Source organism: Hordeum vulgare, chromosome 5H (assembly GCF_904849725.1).
Source record: "Hordeum vulgare subsp. vulgare chromosome 5H, MorexV3_pseudomolecules_assembly, whole genome shotgun sequence".
NCBI lineage: Eukaryota > Viridiplantae > Streptophyta > Magnoliopsida > Poales > Poaceae > Hordeum > Hordeum vulgare.
Genome location: NC_058522.1, coordinates 528,543,206 through 528,565,370, shown reverse-complemented (window position 1 = coordinate 528,565,370; position 22,165 = coordinate 528,543,206). Strand labels below are relative to the sequence as shown.

Genomic DNA, 22,165 nt, shown 5'->3' with positions numbered 1-22,165 from the left:
CTGGCGCAGCGCGCCTAAGGCCAACTTCACTGCGCGATCCCAAACGGACGTCCGTTTTGTCCGGGTTCTGTCTGTTTGGGTGGGGAGATGGGGTCGTGTCCGGCCCTGTCTTAGAATGCGCTTGCCACGCGTCCAGCGCACGGCCGCATCCGTTTGCCCTATCTTGTCCGCCTCTAAAAGAACAACGCTACGAATACCAGTGGCCTAGTTCACGCCAGCGGCCCTAGTTCACATTGGCAACATAGCCAGCGGCCCTAGTTCACATTGGCAACATAGCCAGCGGCCTACAAGTCCTCGCCGGCAACAAAACCAGCGGCCGACAACACAGCCAGCCTCTAAAATGAATAGTTTTGTTTGCCGGCAACACAACCAGCGGGCGGCAACACAGCAGCCTCCAAAATGAATCTATTTCTCGCCGGCACACAACCAGCGGCCTAGCGGGCAGCACCCATGCCAGCCTCCAAAAAAGAACGGCCACGTCCGATCGGACGGCCTAGTTCAAGCCGTCGGGGTCGAACATCTCCTTCCGCCTGGCCTCGAACCAACTCCTCGTCTTCTCACTCATCTTGGTCAAGTCCACGCTCATGATCGCAAGGGTCACCTGTTTTGCTTTGGTTGCGGCATTGGTGGCCTTGATGTCGAGCTGCCTCTTCCTGGCCTCGACATTGGCGGCCTCGATGTCGAGCTGCCTTTGCCGGGCCGCCTCCTCCAGGTCGATCTTACTCTTCTTGGTCGCCTCCTCCATCTCTAGCTTCTTCCTTTGAAGCTCCATGTATTGCTTCATTTGCTCGTCCTTGTTTTACCGCTTCTTCTCGTCCCTCATGTCCTTTTGAGACATCATGCCATGCAAAGTCTCATGCAAGGCCTTGGATGCGGCATCACGTATGTCGTCCACCTTGGAGTTGGTCTTGCCCCTCGGCCTCTTCAACGCCTCGCCATCTCCACCTCCGGCGAACTTGGCCGTCTTCTTGCCTCTCTTCCTTTGAAGTTCACGATATTGGTCCTTGAACTTAGGGCAATCGTTGATGATCGTCCAACAATGCGTAAGCGTGAATGGCTTGTGATTGTGCCGGGCCTTGAATGCTTCCAAAGATTGAAATGCCTACACCACATGATCAACAAGATTTGGACATGCAAACATATACAAGGCCGAAGCAAGGAAATGACTAGGATGAGGAGAGCATACCATGTCCCCAATGCCGAGACCACTCATGGGTCGTGCTTCAATGCTCTCCAATGCGGCGCAATACTTGTTGCACTCTTGTTGGATGAACAACCACCTCTTTTGAATCGAGGTGATGCCACGGTCGCTTGTGATTTGATAGGGCTCAAACATCTTCCTTTCATGGAAAGTTTTGTGGACTATCGTCCAAAAAACTAGGCCCTTTTGTTGCGCGTCCATCCTCGGATCTTGGCTAATCTCCATCCAAGAGTTGCAAATCAGCTTGTCCTGATCTTGGGTGTATGAACCCGTGCAAATGCTCTTCTTCTTCTTTTGTGCTTCCGCTCTTTGGGTGAGCTCGTCGATGAACAATGGTTCACCACTAATATCAATGTCATTGACTTCATCTTCATCGCCATCACCTTCGCAATAGATGTCGTCGTCTCCATGCCACGAGTCACCATGGTCGTAGTCAGCACGGTCGTCGGCCTCTTCATCGACACTGAACTGGGTGTGGCCATCCTGAATTTGGGTCTCGTCGGGATCGTAGGCAGGGACATGCCCACCATTGTAGATCACATCATCCATGAACTGGGCGCAGTAGGTGTCGTTGACCGGTGCCATTGGTGTTGCCATTTCATCGAACAGGACGCGGGGGGACGGCATGGTGCCCGCCAACGGCGGCCGTGCTTGCTTTCTTTGCATCTCGACGGACGGCCGGCCGCACGCTGCTGGACCCAGGTGTGACGTTGAGGTCGATGCAGGCCGAGGGGCGTGGGGTGGAAGGCGCGATCACGCTCACGTTCGGCGACCCCGAGAAACGGGTGTGGGCGTCGTGCCTTGGCGGGGGGAAGCCGGGCGACACAACCGTGGTCCGCGACTGGCAGTTCGGAGACCGGGCGATTGACGAGCCTATGCTCACCGGGCCGACGACCGCTGCAGAGAAACCGGCCGGACGACAAATGCCAAGCATGAGGAGGGTGTGCGCTTTGTTGACGATGGCGTCCTTCTCCTCAACCTCGGCCTTGCGCCACGCGGCCTCCATCGCATCGCGCTCGGCAACGAACTTGCGCGCGGCGGCGTTGTCCTTTACGACCGCCCTCCGGTTCCTCCTCTTCGCCGATTCCGCGTCCAACTTGGCGATCTCCTCCGGCGTGCACTCCGCCCGCGGCTTCCTTGACGCCTTGGTCTTCTTCTTCTTTGCCATTCCGGGCTGTTCGATGACCGGGTAGCCGGAATTCAGGTGGGCATCGGCCATGGACGTGGGAGAGAGAGAGAGAGACGACGGGAAGTGGGAGGGTTTGGGGGAGAAATGGCGTCAAAAGGGGCGGGGTGGGTTTTACTTTGTGCCACCGACAGGCGGGCCAGGGGCGGACGAGCGCGCGCGTCCCGCCCGTCCACGCGCTGTCTGTTTCACCCCAAAATCGAGGCAAAGTTGGACCGAAAGCAGACATAAAACGGACAAATGTCCGTTTGCTCCCGTACGCTAGGCTGTCTGTTTCGTCCGTCTTGCCTCAAACGGACACGCGCGGACAGCACGAGATCACGCGGTGGAGTTGGCCTAACCATCCAGTAAGTTTTACTACCGGTGTAGGATAATCGAAGAAAACAAAAGAGGCGTACATGAGAGAAAATGAGTGATTCATGCATGTATGATAGCCTAGATATTCTTGGACAAAATAATGAGGCTGCACATGCAGCACATCAATGCTATTCCTATGCTTACGTACTAGAAGTACCTCTCATTTTTGTTCATTTTTCGTGCCGTACTAGAAGTTACACCCGGTCAGAACAAAGTAAAGTTCATCGGAGTACCTTTTACTGTTTAGTTGGATGTCATGCATTTGGAGGATGATCTCATATGTGCAGAGCAGTTGCATAACTACTACTTGAACGGGAAATGTTTATAGCACACACACGCAGGGGGGCATCCAGAGCCCCCCCCCCCCCCCCCTTTTTTTTTGGCTTAAGATTTTCAATTTTTCATATATTTTTACCCAAGAGTTCAATTGAACTTCTATTTTCATATTCGTCTTTCTGACGACAAGGGCTTAAAATAAGATCTATTTTGAACACGTTTCTATAAGTTTATAAAATTTTGTTATGTTTCAACTTTTAAAACTTAGTATGAGAGATCGAGAAAATCATAAGCTTTTTTTTGCGGCTGAGAAAATCATACGTTTCAGTACCCATGATCGATAAATTCGTAAGAAATTTCTACTCTCAAACTTGGTATGAGCGACAAACTCACAAGTATCAGAAACCAAATCTTAAAATTTATTGTGCCCTGGGATCCAACAATTTTGCAAATCGTGAAGCAATCGGGCGGCTGACAGGGTTAGGAGGTGTGTGCCCCGCCCCTGCGTGCCCCTGCGAATTTCCGGTAATAGAACATATCAAAGAGATGGCTTAGATAGGCTGAAAAGAACTGGATTAGGTGTGATAGTTTTAACAAATTCACAATGATTTTGATGAGAGCTAGATATCAACACTTCTATTTATTTAGATAAAGGGAGAGGTCTCTCAGCCCACCACCTTGAAATTTCCCTATACTGATATAAAAGGTGCTCTAGGAGCATCTACGATCGGACGCCTCTAATCTGCCTTAAACGTCTAACTGGTCGTCCCGATCACTCACGTAACAAAAAAACCGACCCACCCGAGTGCCTCAAACTGGCCTTGTATGCCCGGCCTGACCGACACCCCTCATATCCAGCCCAAATGTAGGATGAATATGACTTATGAGGCGGACCGGGGACGTCTAGGCACGTCCGCTACGTCGTGCCGACAACCGGCTCGCGCACGCAAATTTTTGAAAACCCAACAGTCCGGTGCGCGTCTCCTCTCATGTTGGTGTGAACACCGCGTGGAGCCACTCCGGTTTGCCGCCCGAGGGCTAGGTCCCGGCTATTTAAGCCGGACAATGCCCCAACCCTAGTTGCATCCACTCCCTCCCTGTTTGTGTCATCAGCCCGATCTCATCCATCTACTTCTCGCTACCGTCCACATCCGATTCTCCTCCTTCTCTCGCTGTCCGTCTCAGCCCGTGGCAAGCCAGAAGAAGATGACCTACGCTACGCTTATACCCGAGCAGCGCCTCCAACTACTCGAGGAAATTCAGGCTAGGTGTGCTGCTCAGTTCACAATGGCCTTGCCTCTGGATTCGCCAGAGCGGTAGGAGCAGGAGGAGGAGGAGGCGGTGGAGCCAAAGCCAGAGACGATTGCGTGCTTCAACATGGAGGACACCATGACGGAGTACGAGGTTGCCAAGAGACAAAAATGGCGGAGTAGACTACCATCCTCGAGTACATTCAGGATGAGGTATATTTCAAGGCCAACCGGTGGTTCATCCGGCAAAAACGGACAACGACTGGCACACTTTTCGTCGAACTGGGCGTAGAGGTCAATGTCGAGGAGCCGTGGGAGCAGGAGTTGCAGTTGCCGCTCATGTATGCGGAGATGGGCACGGAGATCGTGCAAGTCCCCAACGACAACGAGTAGTATAGTGTAGTTTTAGTTGATCCACGTAGTGCTTCTGCATGCTTTGTATAATTTTAAAGTTTGAACTATGAGGTGTTCAAGATGCAGAGAGGAAAATTTGCGAGCTGCCCGGTCACTACCAGGGACGCGTCCACAGATGTTTCAGGAGCCATATTTGTTGTCCATGCATGTAAATACTCTAATGGATGAGAAAATAATTTGGATCAGTTAATCTTGGCAATCCAAAAATATTGCACCAGTGAGAGAAGTAAGCAAAAACTCTTTTTCATTGTAATCAGTCTTACGTACACTAATCATCCCCTCAATTGCATAATAACTCTTAGTTCTTAGCAAATAATCGACCTTCACATGCAACTTGTATTTCATTTTTTTGATAAATAGATTTTATTGACTCAAAATGAATGATAAGAGTTTACATAATAAGCCCATCGGACCTCTTCATATTTGAGATACATTTAGTCAATACCAACACACACAAGAAAAAACATCAACAAAAAGCAAAGTCAAATAAGACCAAGGCTATGCGTAGGTGAGGAAAAATAACTCAAGCGACCAGATCCGTGATAGACAGCAATGCTCGTATCCACCCCAACCATTTCATGATACCACACAAAGGATGAGGTCTTTCAACATCAACACTTTAAGGAAGGGAGGAGCCCTCAAACGTTGTCATCGCTGAATCCAACCATCCAATACCAGCATTTACGTTTTCAACATGAAGAATCAGTCAGAGGATATCCGAGGAATGCCTCAACATGATAATGATGTAAAAATATTGTTATTGTTAGGTATAATCAACTCGAGCGAGACAGGCTTTCATCCTGGAACTCAAAACTGGATGCTTGAATAGCACCAACATCAATGCCACTCATGTGTTGTTGTCAGCACTTATTTTTGCAAGGGAAATGTTAGCGTTCGGCATGCTAGCCGAACTTTCGACTGACTCGCATGCCACGCTAGCTCAAACGTGCAAGATCGGAGTACACAATGGCCCCGCGCGACCTCCGCCTTCCCTATGTGCCCCCTTCCCCTACCGCTAGCAGTATTTCTTCATGCTCTACATCCCTCCTTCTCCCCTTGTGCTGCGACCAAACCACAACGAGCTCCATGGCTGGTGTCCGGGTGCTCCCATGGCGGTGACCACGTGTTGCAACCATGGTGGTCGGGTGCGCTTGACGGCGATGACGGAAGATGACCACAGGGCTGTAAACGTGGTCGGAGAATGCATGAACCATCAAGGAGATGCCATGGCTGCCTGCCGCTATGGCCGAACCCGCGTGTATACAAGTGTTGCAACCGTCACCTAAAATAGCTTCAAGAGCAGTTGAAAAAAGGTTCTACCGTAGATAGAGAAAGTCTCAATCGGTACTTGCTGACGAGGAAAAATTGCAACCATGGTTAGATTTTGCTACTATCGGCGAAGTTTTTTGGTGCATCCATCAAAACCAAAATGCGACTCGTGATAGCAGGGACAACGATTTATTGCAGCATATTGATGTCATTATGAGATCCGAGCATGCCAAAGAAAGCATGCCAAATCAAAAGATCATGTGATGCAATTGTTTCAAGAATGATAGTGGGATTCTTAACATGACCCTGGTATTACCCTCATAAATCTTTTGGGCAAGTCTTCCATTTTCAATGCATGCAATCAAGAGATCCGAGCAAACATGCCACCCTCTTGCTTCCGAGATTGCCAAGAGCATCTCGGTGTCTGCCGCAGTTGGTTTTCTCACGCAATGAGGTCCAAACACCTCGACCATGGTAGTTGTAAATTTTACCATAGCATCTTCGCATGTGCTTTTGGACATCTGTAGGTACTCGCTTCATGAATCATTGGTCGTGGCATCCGTAGTGCAGACATGCAATTCTGGTAACCAGAGAAACCAATTCTTCCCACGATGTCTTTCTTCAAGATGAAGTAGTAATCAAAGGATCGGATGCCATGGTAGAGACAATCAAAGGTATATTTTGGCATCCGGAAGCGTTGGCAAAAATTATGAGCGAAGAGGGCATCCGAGGCAAAGTAGTCGTCCATTAGCTTCAAATGGTTGCACGGATGGTTGTGGTTTAGCACTCTATCACCCTTGATAGATCCACTGTGAGGGATCAATAAAAGATGTGTCTAGAAGGGGGGAATAGACTACTTGTCAAGATAAAATTTCTAGCCTAACCCAACTTCAATGAAGGCAGAAATCTAGCAGTTATGACAAGTCTAGTACACCCTACACATGCAGTTCTAAGAGTATAGCAGCAGAATGTAAAACATGCAAGTGTAAAGTAGAGGACTAAGGTAGGAAGATCAAACGCATGAGGTTGACACGGAGATTTTTGGCATGGTTCTTATAGGTGGTGCTATCGTACGTCCATGTTAGTAGAGACTTCAACCCACGGAAGGTAATGACTGCGAGAGTCCATGGAGGGCTCCACCCACGGAGGGTCCACAAAGAAGCGACCTTGTCTATTCCACCACGGCTTCCGCACATGAAGGATTAGCCTTACTCATGGTAGATCTTAACTAAGTAGACGATCTCCTTGCCCTTACAAACATCTTGGTTCAACTCCACAACACGAAGTAGGAGGCTCCCAAGCGACACCTAACCAATCTAGGAGGAACCACCCTCCCAAAGGTAATAGATGTGGTAGATCAATGAACTCCTTGCTCTTGTGCTTCTAAACATAGTCTCCTCAAGACTAAATCACTCTTTCATAGAATATGTCTGGGTAGGAGAGGTTGATTTGGTGGAAAGCTGTTTGGGGAGGCTAGAGATCAAGTTTCAAATGATTGGATTGGAATATCTTGGTCTCAACACATGAGTAGGTGGTTCTCCCTCAGAATATGGATCTGGCAATGAAGTGTGTGTTCTGAGTGCTTCTCCCATGAATGAGAGGTGGGTGAGGAGGTATATATAGGCAACACACAAAATCCAACCGTTACATACAAAGTGGCAAACTCGGTGATATCGAAGTGAAAAACTCGATGGTACCGATTAGCACAAAGGAAGCAACTTTCGAATCTCGGTGAGACCGATATATGAAACTCGATGGCACAAAAAATGTGGCTAATGGTCAGATGGACAAATTCGATGGCATCGAAACTCAAACTCGGAAATTCCGATTTTGTGTACAAAGGCACCCGAAAGTTGGTCACCCAAACTCGGTAGCACTAATATGGATTCGGTTGCACCAATTTGGTGGGAATGGCTAGGGTTTATGTCTGAGGTCAAACTCGGTGGGTTTGAGATGTGAAAGTTGGTGGCACCGAATGTGTGTATATGGAATTTGACAGAGTGGGTATATGGGAAAAATGACAGAGTATTTTGGTGGATAACTTTGAGCATGTTGAGCAATCAGTTCATTTGACTACCTCACCCCCTTTTAATAGTATTAGCTTTCCTATGGACTCGAAAGTGATTTCTCACAAATATAGAATGAAGAGTCTTCTAGCTTGAAGCTTGAGCCAATATTATTCCTTTCTTGCATCAAGGGGCATCTCCACATAAGCCTTTAGTGATAGCATCTTTTGAACTTTTTTTAAATATACTTGGAAAATATATTAGTCCAATGATGCATATATTATGATCAATTAACAAAACCACCCTAGGGAGCAATTGTGCTTTCAATCTCCCCCTTTTCGGTAATTGATGACAACATATAGATCAAAGCTTCGACAAAAGATATAATCGATGATTAGCATCGACGCTTTGAAAAATATGTGAAAAGAAATAGCTCCCCCTAAATTTGTGCATTATTTAAAAATTTGCATTTGAATGCAAAATCACAATCGATTAGGATCATGGGTCACTCTTCCATGTCACATACGTCTTGGTGGTGCGCATACAAGATAAGAATGAATAGCAATGCACGTGGCACCAACAAGATAAGTGGATGATCATCACATAGATAGCAAAAAGATAATAGTGATCAATCAAGCAAAAAAGCATATGATTAAACACAAATAACGGGATAAAGTCATCCAAAAGACCAAAGTTTTTGAAACCAAGTAATAGCAAATAAATCAAAATCTCTCTCTCTCTCTCTCTCTCTCTCTCTCTCTCAGTCTATGATCTATACATTTCTCCCCCTTTGGCAACAAGTTACCAAAAAGTTCAAAAAGTATAGAACTAATCGTAAATGTTTGCAGCTGATGACGGAGTCGATAGAAGAGCATCCACGAAGACATCTACTGAGTGTCCTGGAGCTGGAGGAGTTGATACTGGACGTGCTTGAGCTGGAGCTGGTGCTGAAGGTGCTGATGCTTGAGCTAAAGATGTTTGTCTTGTCTCCTGAGCAGGAACAACACCTGATCTAAGGTGAGTGTTGAATCGTGTGGTAATCGGAGGAGGAGACTCTTCTTCATATTCTTCATCATCTGAGCGTGGGATCTCCACTTATTCAACTTCATGTTGAAGCTGTTTGACTATAGTGGTCAACTCAGTAGCCTTCACATCCATGTCATGAAACTTTGTTTCCACGACTCTCTCAAGGTTTTTCTGACTTTGTTGTATCTACTCGATGTTCTTCTCCATGCCTTGGACATAGCTAACTAGAAATGCCATTTGCTCAGCTTGAGTTTTGAGCTATGGAACTGGTGGTGGCCTATTTGTAGTAGCATCAACTTCTGCCGCCCCTGCTGCTATTCTTGCTGCGCCGAGCTAGGATTGTCATCCGTTACCACTTCATTGTATTCAGACTCTCGCTTAAGAGGTAGATGGGGACGATCAAGTAGATATACATCTGATACGTCCATTTTGCATCATGCTTTCATGCTGATATTTATCGCTTTTTGGGCAGTTATTTCACTTCACGGTACAATACTTATGCCTTTTCTCTCTTATTTTGCAAGGTTTACATGAAGAGGGAGAATGCCGGCAGATGGAATTCTGGCCTGAAAAAGGAGAAAGTTTGAGACGCCTATTCTGCGCAACTCCAAAAGCCGTGAAAATCAACGTGGATATTTTTGGGGATTTATAAAAAATACTGGGCCGAAGAAGTACCGGAGGGGCGCCAGCAGGGGGCCACAAGCCTGCTAGGCGCGACCACCCCCCTGGCCGCGCCTACGGGGCTTGTTGGCTCCCAGCTGGCCCTCTGGCTCCCCCCTTTTGCTACAAGAAGGGTTTCGGTGTGGAAAAAATCAGGAGGAGGCTTTTCGGACAATTCACAGTCGCCACGAGGCGGAACTTGAGCAGAACCAATCTTGAGCTCCGGCAGGACGATCCTGACGGGGAAATTTCCCTCCCGAAGGGGGAAATTGTCGCCATCGTCATCACCAACACTCCTCTCATCGGAGGGGACTCATCACCATCAACATCTTCATCATCACCATCTCATTGTTGGGGAACGTCGCATGGGAAACAAAAAATTTCCTACGCGCACGAAGACCTATCATGGTGATGTCCATCTACGAGAGGGGATGAGTGATCTACGTACCCTTGTAGATCGTACAGCGGAAGCGTTAGAGAACGCGGTTGATGTAGTGGAACGTCCTCACGTCCCTCGATCCGCCCCGCGAACAATCCCGCGATCAGTCCTACGATCTAGTACCGAACGGACGGCACCTCCGCGTTCAGCACACGTACAGCTCGACGATGATCTCGGCCTTCTTGATCCAGCAAGAGAGACGGAGAGGTAGAGGAGTTCTCCGGCAGCGTGACGGCGCTCCGGAGGTTGGTGATGATCTTGTCTCAGCAGGGCTCCGCCCGAGCTCCGCAGAAACACGATCTAGAGGAAAAACTATGGAGGTATGTGGTCGGGCAGCCGTGAGAAAGTCGTCTCAAATCTGCCCTAAAAGCCCCATATATATAGGAGGAGGGAGGGGGACTTTGCCTTGGGGTCCAAGGGATCCCCAAGGGGTCGGCCGAGCCAGGGGGGAGGACTCTCCCCCCCCCCCAAACCGAGTCCTACTTGGTTTGGTGGGAGGGAGTCCTTCCCCTTTCCCACTTCTTCCTTTTTTTTTTCTTTCCTTTGATTTTTTCTCTCTTGGCGCATAGGGGATTGGTGGGCTGTCCCACCAGCCCACTAAGGGCTGGTGTGACCCCCCCAAATGCCTATGGGCTTCCCCGGAGTGGGTTGCCCCCCTCCGGTGAACTCCGGGAACCCATTCGTCATTCCCGGTACATTCCCGGTAACTCCGAAAACCTTCCGGTAATCAAATGAGGTCATCCTATATATCAATCTTCGTTTCCGGACTATTCCGGAAACCCTCGTGACGTCCGTGATCTCATCCGGGACTCCGAACAACATTCGGTAACCAACCATATAACTCAAATACGCATAAAACAACGTCGAACCTTAAGTGTGCAGACCCTGCGGGTTCGAGAACTATGTAGACATGACCCGAGAGACTCCTCGGTCAATATCCAACAGCGGGACCTGGATGCCCATATTGGATCCTACATATTCTACGAAGATCTTATCGTTGGAACCTCAGTGCCAAGGATTCGTATAATCCCGTATGTCATTCCCTTTGTCCTTCGGTATGTTACTTGCCCGAGATTCGATCGTCAGTATCCGTATACCTATTTCAACCTCGTTTACCGGCAAGTCTCTTTACTCGTTCCGTAATACAAGATCCCGCAACTTACACTAAGTTACATTGCTTGCAAGGCTTGTGTGTGATGTTGTATTACCGAGTGGGCCCCGAGATACCTCTCCGTCACACGGAGTGACAAATCCCAGTCTTGATCCATACTAACTCAACTAATACCTTCGGAGATACCTGTAGAGCATCTTTATAGTCACCCAGTTACGTCGCGACGTTTGATACACACAAAGCATTCCTCCGGTGTCAGTGAGTTATATGATCTCATGGTCATAGGAATAAATACTTGACACGCAGAAAACAGTAGCAACAAAATGACACGATCAACATGCTACGTCTATTAGTTTGGGTCTAGTCCATCACGTGATTCTCCCAATGACGTGATCCAGTTATCAAGCAACAACACCTTGTTCATAATCAGAAGACACTGACTATCATCGGTCAACTGGCTAGCCAACTAGAGGCATGCTAGGGACGGTGTTTTGTCTATGTATCCACACATGTAAATGAGTCTTCATTCAATACAATTATAGCATGGATAATAAACTATTATCTTGATACAGGAATTATAATAATAACTACACATTTATTATTGCCTCTAGGGCATAATTCCAACACTCATCTCCAAACCCTAGTTCATCTCTTGTAACCAATCTCCGTCTCGCGACTCCGATTGGTACTTGTAAGGTTGCTAGTAGTGTTAATTACTCTTTGTAGTTGATGCTAGTTGGATTACTTGGTGGAAGTGTTTATGTTCAGATCCTTGATGCTACTCATTACCTCTCTGGTCATGAATATGATTATGCTTTGTGAGTAGTTACTTTTGTTCTTGAGGACATGGGATAAGTCATGCTATAAGTAGTCATGTGAATTTGGTATTCGTTCGATATTTTGATGTGTTGTATGTTGTTTTCCTCTAGTGGTGTTATGTGAACGTAGACTACATAACACTTCACCATTATTTGGGCCTAGAGTAAGGCATTGGGAAGTAGTAAGTAGATGATGGGTTGCTAGAGTGACAGAAGCTTAAGCCCTAGTTTATGCGTTGCTTCGTAAGGGGCTAATTTGGATCCACTAGTTTAATGTTAGGGATATTTGAATTAGTGCCCCTGGTTCCTTAGTTGTGCTCACTTTTCCCCACGCTCCAAACGTTTGCTCACTTTTCCCCTCTTCCTTAGCTTAAACTCTCACAAATGCTCATAGCGGCCGTTTGTCGTCTTGACCGTCCATTGACCGTTAATTGCTGACGAGTGGGGCCGAGTCTTCGTCTGACTGTTGCTTGCTGACAGGTGGGACCGCAAGGAGACACGTATTGGGAAGCTTGTTTGAATCTGAAACATATATAGACAGGCCGCACTGCACCGCGCTGCCCCGCCTCCTCCGTCGGCGTCGTACCGCGTCCACCGCAGTTGTTTCCTCCACCCTATGCCCCTATTCTGTTCGTCGGCGACGTCGCGTCTCCGCCAGATATAGCCCACCTCCCCATCTAGGATGACATGGCAATGTTGAGTGAGGACACCCGGAATGCAGTCGCCCGTGGAGAGGATTTGGTCGAATCCGCGGCAGATAATTCATGGATTAAACCTCGGTAAGCATTGTTTCCTCTCGACTTGACGTTCTAAGTCGTATTGTAGGTCGTATTTGACTTCTGTTTGCTTGAATCGTTCGAATTTGTGCTCGATTTTACCCGGCTAACAGAAGCCTTTATTTCCTTCAACAAAATAGAATTGATCCCGCGCTGGCTTTCCGGCTGGCGATAGAATGGAAACTAGTGTGCTGCGTGGTACTAAACCGCATTTGATTTCATCATTTTTCTATCCCAAAATGGTCGAAACCAGCATATCTTTCAAAGATTTGCAAGCTGAGCTAAGAAACACCTATCCCTGAAGTGATGCCGATGCTGTTGAACTGAATTACTTCAGCAGTGACGAGCAAAGATTTCTCCCAGTAACTTGCGACGATCATATGCCGTTGCTTTTTGCAGGGATTGCTGGCTGCCGATTCGGTAAACTCCAAGTCGATGTGCTTCAGCCACGCACAGAACGGGTGAAGGGGAAGGGAGTTCAGACATCATCTGTCTATGCTAATAGCCAGCACCCGACACTCCTTGTAGGTCGACACCAAGTAAAGCAAGTGGTTCATGGAGCCACAACATGCCTGCTGCCAATTGTGGTTCCGATTCAGCTGCTGCTTCTCGTGTACCTTCTGCAGGTGGTGTAGAAGAGGATGCAGAACCTGACCAGGCAGTGCCTACAAATGATGATGAAGACGAGATGATGTTTCCTGAACTGGTCGATGTAGCCAGTCAGCAAGCAGTGGATGACGAATATATGGAGGAGCCCATCAGCCAAGCTAGGTTTGATGACACTGACGATGAAGAGAAGGTGGAGAACATGGACAGCTTAATCGAGGATGAATACGATGGTGATGACATGCCAACAATTGAGTGGAACAGGGAAAAACCTGAGCTTAGTGTAGGTACCATTTTCCAATCAATGGTGGACTGTCGGAATGCAGTGACAACATGGTGCATTATATCTGAAAACACCTATAAGATTAAAAGGAGTGAGCCAGCAAGGTTCACAGTTTTTTGTCCATATCCTAGGTGTAGGTGGAAGTTGCATGGATCTCATATGAGAAAGAGCAAATATATTCAGGTAATCCAAGTTCAGTTAGTAATTTAGTTTCAGATTGTTGAGTAAGGTTTTTAACTGTTTTTTACCCTTTTATTTTGTTTCATATAAAGAAAAACCCACACAAGCACACCTGTCCACCTGGAGGGGGAGGGGGGAAGGCCAAAACCAAGCTAGCAAAAACTAGGTGGGTGGTAGATGCTATATTGGATTGGCTGAGAGAAGAACCTGGACTTCGTCCAACAGCACTCCATGGGAAGCTTTTTGAGAAGTACAAGATAGAAATTCCTTACATGAGAATTTTCAATGCTAGGGAAAAGGCTCTTGACAGAATTAGTGGTCAATGGAATGACAGTTTTCAGCTGCTTTACAGTTTCAAAGCTGAAGTGGAGATGGCAAGTCCAGGGAGTGTTGTAGAGATTGACAAGCATACACTTCAATTCAAAATAAAAGGGAATTCATTTCAGAAGGAGTGCTTCAGAAGGGCTTTTGTTTGTTTCAAGGCTTGCTGGCAGGGTTTTCTAGATGGTTGCAGGCCCTATTTGGCTGTAGATGCTACACATTTGACTGGAAGATGGAGAGGACAGCTAGTAGCAGCTTCTGGAGTTGATGGACACAACTGGCTATTCCCAGTTGCATTTGGTGTGGTGGAGGAAGAGTCTGAGGAAAGATGGGTCTGGTTTCTGCAACAGTTGCGCAACATTATAGGCACACCCCCAGGTTTAGCTATACACACACATGCTTGCAAGGGTTTAGAGAGTGCAGTGGAAATTGTATTCCCTGGAGTGGAGCATAGGGAATGTATGCGACACCTAGCGCATAATTTCAAAAAGAAGTTCAAAGGTAAAGTTTATGATGAGAACTTATGGCCAGCATCATACACATGCAGCAAAAGGAAGGATGGACACCATTTGAGAGCATTGTTTGCTCAAAATCCTCTTGTGAAGGAGTACATGGGTGCACATCATGGTAAGGTGTGGTCAAGAAGCAAATTCAACGAAATCTGCAAAGTAGATTATGTGACTAGTAACCTTGCAGAGTGCTTCAATTCAAAGTTCAAGTCAGTGAAAGGGCTCTTGTTGTGGCAAGCATTTGACAAGATGAGGCAAATGATCATGATAAAGATGGTTCTTCGCAAAAGAATTGCAGAAACACAATATGTTGGTCATCAAATGCTCCCCATCACTGATTAAGGCATTGCACTTGAAGGCAAGAAGCCTGAAGATGAAATGTATTCGATCTGGTACATATGAGGGAGAGGTTACCTATACTGACACTAAAAATAGGGTATGGAGGTATCCTGTGAACCTAAGTACTAGAGAATGTACTTGTAGGCAATGGCAGATCCGTGGGAAGCCATGCATACATGCCCTACATCTGATGACCGTTATAGGGGGTGCAGATGGTGAAGTTGATCAATATTGCTATGAGTATTTCTCTGTTGCCAAACTTATGGCTGCTTATGCTGACAATGTGCCTGCACTATTGGGGAAAGATCAATGGAACATAGTAGATCCAGGGTTCGAACTCCACGCTCCTGTCATTACTAGACCACGAGGAAGACCAACGAACCAGAGGATTAGAGCAGGTGAGGAGGATCGTCTACCAAAGAAGCGTTCTTGCGAAAAATGTGGAGTTCTGGGGCATATTGCTAGGCTTTGTACCAATGCAGTGGATGCATCATTTGGAGAGGAGGAAAGATGGACATCAGCCAATGCTGAGGAGAATGCAGCAGCAATGGAGATTGAAGATGCAGTGGAGAATGCAGCAGCAATGGAGATTGAAGATGTAGTGGAGAATGCAGCAGCAAATGAAGCAGAAGATTTTGAAACCATGGCCTTTGATGGTTTTGAAGCTATAAGAGAGGAAGAGGAGGGGGTAATTGTTCCAATTGTGCCTTTAAAGATTATTGAACCCATAGATGACCGTCAAATGGTCGTCAAGTGCTCGGCGAATGGAACTACTCCATCAGCACCTCCACGGGGAAAACACCAAGTAAAGCCCAAGATCAAAAGGAACATGAGTCTGAAAGAAAAGAGCATCTCAACTAGGGAAACTAGGAGCAAGATGGTGAAGCCAGCTGCAAACACAAGGAGCAAGTCAAAAATTTGAATTAAGTTGTTGGAAAATGTTTGTGTTGTCAATTTGAGGGCGAGTCGATCGCTTAAAACTTGGTAGATTTGTATTAAGATGTTGGCATCTTAAAACTTGGTAGCTTTGAGCTACTGTAATAATGTTGGCATCAGTTGTAATAATGTTGGCATCAGTTGTAATAATGTTGCTTCTACTTTGGTTCCTTATTTGAGTCAAAATTCAAATTTCCATCAAAATTTAAATTTAAATCAATATTTGAATTTGGGCCAAAATTTGGATTCGAGCCAAAGTTGAAGTTGAACATTGGAGGTTCATTGCTCTGTGCGATGTATTTGATCGAGCATTTCAAGTCCAATATTCTTAGGTGAATAGTCCGAATGAGAAATGTGCTAGAAGCGAGCTCGAAAGCTAGGGTAAACAACCCTATTTGAAATCAAGTTTTTTTTACCTTCCCTAGGTGAGACATATATATATTTATTAACACTTGTTCCATATATATAGGGTAAAAACGAAGTCTCACTATTTATTGATTAATATTCATATTACTACATTTTTTTAAAAAAAATATGCTTTTAATTCAAAACCGTCAAATAACACGTTTTAGATATGAAAATGAAAGAGTAAGTTCAGATCCTTCTTATTCACTCCAAAATGAAGCTATGGAGATTTTTCTGATTTTTTTTGAATTATTTTATTTTTTTAAACCCTAAACCCTCTCTCCCTATTCTACGAACTCTCAAAATGTTCATAGGTGATAGCTCATTTTTGTGAAGGTTTTTTTCATGAAAATGACCTACACCAAGTTTATATTTTTTTTCTCATAACCTTGTCACATATGACGGCTATGTGCGCAAGAATTACAACATTTTGATTTTTTTTCAATTTTTTAAAAACATTTGAACTTGATTTCGACACGTCACTTCAAAAAATGACTTTTCAAAAAAACGCCCCTATACCGAGTTTATATATTTTTATGGTAACTAGGTCTCATCAACAGACGAACTACGTTTGTTTTATATTTTTGCGATTTTTTCGAATTTAGTTATGGCCATTTGAAATCTGGTCAAACCCTAATAACCCCGTTAACTCGCTCATAACCCCGCAGAAATGCTCCAAACCCTAGCGTCGAACGTCCGCCGTCGGATCATACCCTAGCGCCAAACACCACCCGTCACATGTGGGCAGGCATGCGCGATCCGCGTGATGCATCCTGATTGGCTACTGCACTGTCCTTCTCGGGTTTTTACGATCGGCCCCACTTTACATATGAAATTGTATTTTTCGCACATGACCACCACATGTCAGTGTTAAGAGTTGGTTCAAATATTCAAACTGCAAAATACAATGTGGCAAATCGTCAACGATATGTCGACCTCCTCGTCAGCCCCCCGTTCCACGTGGCCGGTGTATGGTCCAGTGCCGATGACTCGATGCACTGACTCCCACGGATTGCGCCACTGAAGCGGTTGACTTCGAAGGAGGAGAAGAATGGGAACTTTGGGCGCGAGTTCTTCAAATGCGAGAGCAAGCCGGAGGGGCAGGTTAGATCCGAGTTTTCCTCGCATCCTTTAACTCTGTCAAATTTTGATTTAGGTTACATGATTTCGTTTTCAGATCGTGAAGAAATGCCACCATTTCAAGTGGATGGATGATTACATCCAGAGGCTTCAAGGGTTGGGCTTGAAGGATTCAATGGGGGATGCAATCCGCGAGTTCAATCTGCCCCATGAGAGTGCCGCTCCGGCAGCAGTAGCGCGTCCGCAATACCCGACGGTGGTAGATGTCGAATTGAAGACGGAATTGAAGAAGACGAACAAGAAATTCAAGCAGCTGATTGAGTTGAAGAAGCAATCCAATCTAATAGCTTTAGGAATACTTGCTCTAGGAATTTTTTACTTGATGGCCATCTCTCGTTAGAGATGTTTGTCTACTGTTGTTGCCACTGTTTAGCAATCCTCGTCTGTTTACACAAATGCAACTCTGTTTAGTGCAACTGTCGATCTTTGAATGTATGCAGTTTACATTTAAGTTTCGACACTTTCAGTTTTGACAGAAGACAACTACCAGTTCAGTGATAGGATTATTTTGTTAGCTAATAACCTCGAGTGTTGGATCATACCCTAGCTCGTCAGATGACACTAAGCAGTACTTGAGCAGCACGAGGGATATACATCAAGTTCATCTCTTCTCTCTCACACTTGCTAAACTTTTGTCCTCGAGTTTGTCAGTTCTGCTAGAAAAAAAACCTAGTTCGCGGGCCCAAAGAGAATCAAGCTGCAATAGGCCCACAAAGGATAAATGAGGCCCAGAAACAAGTGATGTTTCTTTTTTTGTTTAGGAACGATTGCTTTGTTCTTTTTTGTTTCAAAGTGTAGTTTTCTACATAGTGTAATTTATACTTCATGATTGGAAAAAGAGGTCCAACCATACTTCAAACATAGTGTAGTTTTCTACATATTAAAGTAGGGATTAAAATATATAAAACTACACTTTTGACTAAAGCCAAACATCTCAAAGTATTTGATACTTCAATATTTCTGAAAACCAAAGTATTCTTGGAATACCTAAAAAATACAGAGCTCAACAAACCAAAGCCGTGTACAAATGTACAATATGTTCTTATTTTTAGAAGGCATCTATAAACACATCATTTTTAGTAAGTTTGGTTAATTTTTCCCACGCCAATTAGCCATGTCTAAACTTGGGACAAACAAAATACAAACATATCAAAGCATTAATATAACACACTTAACTTAACTTAGATAGGGTTGCTAGGGCAACATAAGTTCTTGGGACATATAACACGACACCAATTTCTTACATAGATAATAATAATTAGGGTATCTAGGTCGCGCAACACACACACCAAACTAATACTACATACTAGATAGGGTAGCTAGGGCAACACCGCCATGTCTTCACCGTCGTCTTCACCTTAACCGCCGGCTTCACCATCTTCTTCGCCGCCGGCTTCAGTACTCCTCCTCCTCAAGGCCATTTTCGCCGAGGTAGTACGGGAGGCTGTGCATGCGGTCGCGAGCGGGGAAGATTCTCTCGAAGTCGGTGAAGATGTCATAGGTGGTGAATGCGATGAACTTGCACCCACACCAATACACCTTGCGGAGCAGGTGGTAGGCATCGAACCTGTTGGTGAAGTGGACGACGAGCCCTACCGGTGGAGCTTTGGCGTGGGGACGCTGCTCCACGAGGTTGAACATGGGCGGCGAGCCCGCCGGGAGGTGGTGGAAGCCCGCACGGAGGAACCCCCGCGCAAGCTCAGTGCTACCCCTTCAGCGTGAGAACGCCCACACGCGGAGCGATTCCTCGACGACGACGTTGGCGGGGTACCGCCGTTCCAGCACGGTGGGAGGCTCTTGGAATGTCGGGCCGTAGAACTATATCTTGAACGCTTCGCTGAGTGGAACCGCTCTGGCTTTTGGGGGAAGAAGAGAAGTGGGAGGCGCAGATGGATCTGTAGAAGAAGAGGCAATGAAGGGCAGTTTAAATAGCCGGGGGAGACGAAGTGGGTACACGCGCAAACGGCGTAGATCGTGACTCAGTGCTGCTGTGTGAACCGATGCGATCATCAATGTGTGAACGTGAATCGAAGCGAGCGTGCTCTGCGTTGGCGGCTGCCTCCCCCTGCTGCATTGGCGGCTGCCTGCCTCCCCCTTCTGCGTGCTCTGCGTTGGCGGCTGCCCCTTCTGCCACCGGCACAACTGAATCGAGCGGCAGGAGTGTGGCGTGAACTGATGCCTCGACATATGGACGCGAGCGTGCGAGCGTGCGTGCAGCCTGCCCCTTCTGTCACCGACACGTATGCCTGCGACGCGTGAAACGATGTTGCGGAGCGACTGAATCCACTGGCAACCGTGCGGGACGGATCGATGCGTGCGTGTCGGCGTGCATGTATGCGTTTAGGTCTAAGTCACTAGATGCATGCGTGGCAGTGTTCGCATGCATAGCAGGCTACATCGATGCCAAAGACGGGCATGCATAGCAGGCTGCGTCCATCGATAGTAGGCTTTTTTAATTTATTACCAACAAACTAACGGGCCCGTCCTATGAACACAAACACGGCCCAACCAGCGAAGCCACGGCCACAGTCAACAGAGTCCAACATGGCCCCACAAGTCAGTTAACGGCCAAGACGGCAAACGCCTGTTATCAACATTTGTGAGAGTTTTAGCTAAGGGAGAGGGGAAAAGTGAGCAAAATTTTGAAGCTTGGGGAAAACTTAGCACAACTAAGGAATTCGGGGCACAGATGGAATAATCCCTTAATGCTATGGTTAGACTTTGTCTTAATTATTATTTCGTAGTTGCGGATGCTTGCGAGAGGGGTTAATCATAAGTGGGATGCTTGTCCAAGTAAGGGCAGTACCCAAGCGACGGTCCACCCACATATCAAACTATCAAAGTAACGAACGGGAATCATATGAACATGTTGAAAACTAGCTTGACAGAATTTCCCATGTGTCCTCGGGAGCGTTTTACCTCCTATAAGACTTTGTCCAGGCTTGTCCCTTGCTACAAAAGAGAATGGGACACTTTGCTGCACTATTGCTACTTTTGTTACTTGTTGCTTGCTGCGAATCATCTCACCACACAACTACTTGCTATCGATAATTTCAGTGCTTGCAGATTTTACCTTGCTGAAAACAACTTGTCAGATCCTTCTGCTCCTCGTTGGGTTCGACACTCTTACTTACCGAAAGGACTACGATAGTTCCCCTATACTTGTGGGTCATCAAGACTCTTTTCTGGCGCCGTTACCGGGGAGTGAAGCGCCTTTGGTAAGTGGAAGTTGGTAAGGAAACATTCATATAGTGTGCTGATATTTATTGTCACTTGTCACTATGGAAACTAATCCTTTGAGGGGCTTGTTCGGGGTTTCTTCACCTCAAACGGAAGCACAAAGAGTTGCTCCTCAACCTGCTGCACCTACTGAAAATATTTTCTTTGAATTTCCTTCGGGTACGCTTGAGAAACTACTGGCTAATCCTTTTACAGGAGATGGAACATCACATCCAGACTTGCATCTAATCTATGTAGATGAAGTTTGCGGTTAATTTAATCTTGCAGGTTTGCCTGAGGATGAGGTCAAGAAGAAGGTATTTCCCTTATCTTTGAGGGATAAGGCGTTGACATGGTATGGGCTATGTGATGATACTGGATCATGGAACTACAATCGGTTGAAATATGAATTTCATCAAAAGTTTGATCCTATGCATCTAGTACATCGTGATCGGAATTTTATTTATAACTTTTGGCCTCGTGATAGAGAAAGCATCGCTCAAGCTTGGGGGAGGCTTAAATCAATGTTATATTCATGCCCCAACCATGAGCTCTCGAGAGAAATTATCATTCAGAACTTCTATGCTCGGCTTTCTCATGATGATCGCACCATGCTTGACACTTCTTGTACCGGTTCTTATATGAAGAGAGATATTGACTTCAAATGGAATTTGTCGGAGAGAATTAAACGCAACTCTGAAGATTGGGAGCTTGATAAAGGTAAGGAGTCAGGTATGAATTTCAAGTTTGATTGTGTTAAATCCTTTGTTGAAACAAATACCTTTTGTGATTCTAGCGCTAAGTATGGACTTGACTCTGAGATAGTAGCTTCATTGTGTGAATCATTTGCTGCTCATATTGATCTCCCCAAAGATAAGTGGTTTAAATATCACCCTCCCTTAGAAGTCAATGTAGTTAAACCCAATCTAGTTGAAGAGAAAGTCATAGCCTATAATGATCCTATTGTTCCCAGTGCTTACATTGAGAAACCACCTTTCCCTGTTAGGATAAAGGATCTTTCTAAAGCTTCAACTGTGATATGTAGAGGCTACATTATAACACCTACACCCCCTGGGCAAATTAGAGTTGAACCTAGCATTGCTATTATCAAAGATATCCTGTCCGACAACGTTGATGGCCATAATATTCACTTCTGTGAAGATGCTGCTAGAATTGCTAAACCACACGCTAGAGACAAACATAGGCCTGTTGTTGGCACGCCTGTTGTTTTTGTTAAGATAGGAGATCATTGTTATCATGGTTTATGTGACGTGGGTGCTAGTGTTAGTGCAATACCTCAATCCTTATATGATGAAATCAAAGACGAGATTGCACCTGTTGAGATAGAACCTATTGATGTCACTATTCAGCTTGCCAATAGAGATACTATCTGCCGTGTGTAATTGTTAGGGACGTTGAAGTCTTGTGTGGTAAAACG

The 22,165-nt window shown here is 46.0% G+C and overlaps 1 pseudogene; it reads right to left on the bottom strand.

Moving 5' to 3' along the window:
* Nucleotides 1-493: 493 nt before the first annotated feature.
* Nucleotides 494-4,411, bottom strand: LOC123397153 (annotated as a pseudogene).
* Nucleotides 4,412-22,165: the final 17,754 nt, after the last annotated feature.